The sequence below is a fragment of the Cebus imitator genome, unplaced genomic scaffold, assembly GCF_001604975.1.
Source record: "Cebus imitator isolate Cc_AM_T3 unplaced genomic scaffold, Cebus_imitator-1.0 Scaffold434, whole genome shotgun sequence".
NCBI lineage: Eukaryota > Metazoa > Chordata > Mammalia > Primates > Cebidae > Cebus > Cebus imitator.
In genome coordinates, this window is record NW_016107749.1 from 1,694,047 (window position 1) to 1,699,778 (window position 5,732).

Consider the following 5,732-nt stretch of genomic DNA (forward strand, 5'->3'; position numbering starts at 1 on the left):
GGCTGGGCACGGTGGCTCACGAATTCAAGACCAGACTGGCCAACATGGTGAAACCCTGTCTCTACTAAAAAATACAAAAATTAGCTGGGCATGGTGGCTCATGCCTGTAATCCCAGCTACTCGGGAGGCTGGTTAGGAGAATTGCTTGAACCGGGACCCAGGAGGCGGAGGTTGCAGTGAGACGAGATCGCGCCACTGCACTCCAGCCTGGGCTACAGAGTGAAACTCCATCTAAAATAAATAAACAAACATACAGATTAAAAGGATGGAGAAAATACATATACCATACAGGTAAGCCGGAGTGGTGTTAAGTATCAACAGAGTAGACTTTAGGATAAGGAATATCAGGAGGGATATTACAAAATGATAGAGGGGTCCATTCCTCAAAAGGACATAACAATCCCAAATATGTATTCCCGACAGCTGAGCTTCAACACTCACAGAACTGAAAGGAGAAATAAGCAATTCAAGTTGGAAAGGTCAACACATCTTTCTTAGTGATTGGCAAAACAAAGAGACCCCCCCCACCAAAATCACCAAGAACTACTGACCAACTTGGCTTAATAGATACTTACACAATATTTCACCCAGTAACAGCAAAATATACATTATTTTCAAGTGTACTTAAAACATTCACCAACATGGACCATATTCTGGACCACCAAAACCACAAACCCCTATCCCTCTATTTAAAAAGACTGAAATAATACAAGCATGTTCTCTACAGGAGAATTAAACCAGAAATTAATAGGAGAAAAAAACACTTCTAAATAACTTGTGGGTCAAAGGGAACAATAAGGGAAATTGTAAAATATTTTGACGTGAATGAAAATCAAACAGACCAAAATTTATGGTATGCGGCTAAAGAAGTGCTTAGAGGGAAATGTGTAACTTTCAATACTTACACTGGAAAAGAAGAAAGTTTTCAAATTCACGATCTAAGCTTCTATCTTGAGAAACACACACAAAAAAGGAAACAAATTAAATGCAAAGAAAGGAGGACATAATAAATATGAATGCAGACATGAATAAAATAGAAAAACACTAGAGAATAAGCAGGAAAACTAAAAGCAATTCTCCGAAAACAAACTCATCTAGCTAAACTGATCAGGAGAAACGGAGAGGTACAAATTACTAATATCAGAAATGAAAGAAGGAACATCACAACAGATGTTACAAACATTTAAAAGGTGGTAAAAAATTACAAACTCATACAAACAAATTAAGACTACCTAGATGAAATGGAAAGAGACAAATTACCAATTTCAACATAAACTAAGATACATACTATAAACCCTAAATCAATTTATAGCTTAACTAGGCCAATATCTGGTAACAAAATTGAAATGGTAGCTTAAAATCCTCCCATAAAGAAAATTCTAAGCCCAGATTGCTTCACTGGTGATCCACCAACCATTTAAAGAAAGAAGTAACAATTCTACACAATCTTCCAGAAGAGGAGAGAAAACACTTCCCAACTCATTCTGTAAGGCCAGCATTACTCTGATACCAAAACCAAAGACATAAAAAAAATCACAGACCAATGTATCTCATGAATAGAGATGTGAAAATCTGTAAAATGTTAGCAAACCAAACCCTGCCACATAGAAAAAGCATAACACATTAAGACTTCAGGAATGCCAGGCTGGTTTAACATCTGAAAATCAATCAGTATAATTCATGGTATTAATATTTAAAACCATATGATTTTCAGAAGAACTTTGAGTCAAAAACAGAAAAAACAAACAACAACAACAAAACCATATGATTATTTCAACAGATGCTGAAAAAGCATTTGACAAAATCCAACACCCATTTGTGATAAAATCTCATGGCAAACTAAAAATAAAAGGCAATGTCTTGATCTTTACAAAGGCATCTAGAAAAAATCCAGACCACATACAGTGACGGAAGGCTCAATCCTTCCACCTAAGATCAACAGGGCTGAGATATCCACTCTTCTCACTGATAGCATCATACTGGAGGACCTCATCAGTGCAATGAGACAAGCAAAAGAAACAAAAGGCAAGAGATTAAAAAGGAATAAGTAAAATTACCTTTATTTGCAGATTATATAATCACATATGTACAAAATGGTAAGTAACCCACACAAAAAGTTACTAGAAGTCATAAGTGAGTTTACCAAGATTAGACTGTAGGATACAAGATCAGGTCTTTAAAAATCAATTACATTTCTGGCCAGGCACAGTGGCTCACGCCTGTAATCCTCGCACTTTGGGAGGCCCAGGCAGGCAAATCCCCTGAAGTCAGGAGTTTGAGATTGGCCTGGCCAAAATGGTGAAACCGCGTCTCTACTAAAAATGCAAAAAAAAATTAGCTAGGCATAGTGGCACATGCCTGTAGTCCCAGCTACTCAGGAGGCTGAGGCAGGAGAATTGCTTAAACCCAGGAGGGGGAGGTTACAATGAGCCAAGATTGTGCCATTGCACTCCAGCCTGGGTGAAAAGAGGGAAACTACTAAAAAAAAAAAAAAAAATTAAAAAAATTTTTAAAATCCATTATATTTCTATATACTCCCAATGAAAAACTGAAAGACGAAATAAAAATTATCCAAAAATATGAAATATAAAGATATACATTTAACGAAATATGTGGAAGAACCATGCACAGGCATATCTCAGAGATATTGTGGTTTCAGTTCCAAACCACCACAACAAAGCAAATATGACAATAAAGTAAATCACACAAATTTTTAAATTTCCCAGTGCATATAAAAGTTATATTTGGCCGGGTGCGGTGGCTCAAGCCTGTAATCCCAGCACATTGGGAGGCCGAGGCGGGTGGATCACGAGGTCAAGACATCGAGACCATCCTGGTCAACATGGTGAAACCCCGTCTCTACTAAAAATACAAAACATTAGCTGGGCATGGTGGCGCATGCCTGTAATCCCAGCTACTAAAGAGGCTGAGGCAGAATTGCCTGAACCCAGGAGGCGGAGGTTGCGGTGAGCCGAGATTGCGCCATTGTACTCCAGCCCGGGTAACATGAGTGAAACTCCGTCTCAAAAAAAAAAAAAAAAAAGTTATATTTATACTATTAAGTGTGAAATAGCATGTCTAAAAAAATGTACATACCTTAAACTATTTTATTGCTAAAAGATGCTAACAATCTCTGAGCCTTCAGCAACTTGTAATCTTTTTGCTGGTGAGGGTCCTGACTCATCATGGATGGCTGCTGACTGATTAGGGTGGTGATTGCTGAAAGATGGGCAGGCTGTGGCAATTTATTAAAAGGAGGCAACAATGAAGTTCACTTTGACACATCGACTGACTCTTCCTTTCACGAATTTCTCTGTAGCACATGATGCCATTTGACAACATTTTTCCCACAGCAGAACTTCTTTCAAAACTGAAGTCAGGGCCAGGCACCGGGGCTCACGTCTGTAATCCTAGCACTTTGGGAGGCCGAGGTGGGTGGATCACCTGAGGTCAGGAGTTTGAGACCAGCCTGACTAACATGGTGAAACCCTGCCTCTACTAAGAATACAAAATCAGCTGGGCATGGTGGCACATGCCTGTAATCCCAGCTATCCAGGAGGCTGAGGCAGGAAAATTACTTGAACCAGGGAGGTGGAGGCTGTAATGAGCCGAGATTGTGCCACTGTACTCCAGCCTGGGGAATGAGCGTAACTCTGCCTCAAAAAAAAAAAAAAAAAAAAAAAATCCTCTCAGACCTTGCTGCTGCTTTATCAACAAAGTTTATGTAATATCCTAAATCCTTTTTCTGCAATTTCAACAACGTTCATAGCATCTTCACCAGTAGATTCCATCTCAAGAAACCACATTCTTTGTGCGTCATCTGAAGCAACTTCTCATCTGTTCAAGTTTTATCATAAGAGTGCAGCAATTCACAGTCACGTCTTCAAGTTCTGCTTGTAAGCCTACTTCTCGTGCTATTTCCTCATGTCTGTGGTTACTTCTACTCAAGTCTTAAAACCCTCAAAGTCATCCATGAAGACTGGAATCAACTTCCTCCAAACTCCTCTGAATGTTGATATTTTGACTTCTTCCCATGAATCATAAAAAATCTTAGTGGCATCTAGAATGGTGAATCCTTTCCAGATTTTTTTATTTACTTCGTCCAGATCCATCAGAGGAACCACTATCTATGGCAGCTATAGCTTTACAAAATGTATTTCTTAAATAATAAGACTTGAGAAAGTCAAAATGACTTACCGATCATGGATTGCAGAATGGATGTTGTGTCAGCAGACATGAAAACAACAATCTTCTTGTACATCTCCATAAGAGGTCTTGAGTGACCAGGTGTATTGATGATGTGCAGTATATTTTGAAAGGAATCTTTTTTGTCTGAGCAGTAGGTCTCAACAGTGGACTTTAAAATATTCAGTAAACAAGTTTCTGTGTGCCTCTTTGGCAACTGGTCACATGGTGAGGGTGGGGGTGAGGGGAGCCTCTCTGGCCTACAGCCTGTGTTTATGGTCGGGCCCTCAGCAACTAGCTGCCCTGGACTGAGCTTAGGTGTATGGTGCTGCAGGAACCAGCTCCACAGCCCTGATAACAAGCTGTCCCTGCAGCTCCCCGGCCTTGTGTGAAGGTCTCATCTGATCTGAGAATGGCTACCTCTATATGAACCAGTGGTTGAAATTGGTGTCAGTGCCTATGGGACATTGTACAAGGCCCGTGATCTCTACAGTGGCCGCTTTGTGGCCCTCAAGAATGTGAAGGTTCCCAATGGAAGAGGAATTGGAGGAGGCCTTCCCATCAGCACAGTTTGTGAGATGGCCTTACTGAGACGGCTGGAGGCTTTTGAGCATCTCAATGTTGTCTGGCTGATGGATGTTTGTGCCACATCCCGAACTAACCAGGAGATCAAGGTAACCCTAGTGTCCAAGTAAGACCTATCAGACAAGGCAGCCCTGCCAGGCTTGCCAGTGGAGCCCATCAAGGATTTGATGTGCCAGTTTCTAAGAGGCCTAGATTTCCTTCACGCTAATTGTATCATTCACCGAGATGAGAAGCCAGAGAACATTCTGGTGAATGTGAAAACAAATGGTGAAAACAGTCAAGCTGGCTGAGTTTGGCCTGGCCAGAATCTATAGCTTCCAGACAGCACGTATATGGTTGTTACGCTCTGGTACCAAGCTCCCAAAGTTCTTCTGCAATTGACATACGCAACACCCATGGATATGTGGAGTGTTAGCTTTATCTTTGCAGAGATGTTTCATGGAAAGCCTCTCTTCTGTGGAAACTCTGAAGCCAACCAGTTGGGCAAAATCTTTAACCTCATTGGGCTGCCTCCAGAGGATGTCTGGCCCCAAAATGCATCTCTACTCTGAGAAGCCTTCCCCCACAGAGGGCCCTGCCTAGTGCAATCGGTGGTGCCTGAGACAGAGGAGTCAGGAACACAATTGCTGCTGGTAATGCTGACTTTTAACTCACACAAGCAAATCTCTTCCGAGTTCTCCGGCTCTCTTACCTACATAAGGATGAAGGTAATCTGGAGGAGCAATGGAGTGGCTGCCACGGAAGGAAGAAAAGCTGCCATTTCCCTGCTTCTGGACACTGAGAAGGTGATTTCTGCCTTCATCTCTGAGGCTGTGAAGACCCCTCCCTCTATCCCTACACAGAATACTTTGCTGCCTTAATGACATTCCCCACCTTTTGAGGCTTCTCCTCCTCCTGCCCCACTATTTCTCTGCACTAAGGGGTAGGGGTATGTTCCTTCTTGTCCCCGTTCCTTTATGTTG

At 41.5% G+C, this 5,732-nt stretch overlaps 1 protein-coding gene and 1 pseudogene across 2 annotated transcripts in view; one reads left to right on the forward strand and one right to left on the reverse strand.

Annotated features, from left to right (window-relative positions):
- The window catches only part of LOC108290400, a 27,997-nt pseudogene extending 22,271 nt beyond the window's left edge, over window positions 1–5,726 (forward strand).
- SPPL3 (signal peptide peptidase like 3) overlaps window positions 1–5,732 on the reverse strand; it is a 149,807-nt gene that overhangs the window by 112,667 nt on the left and 31,408 nt on the right. The gene's annotated exons all lie outside the window — the stretch shown is intronic.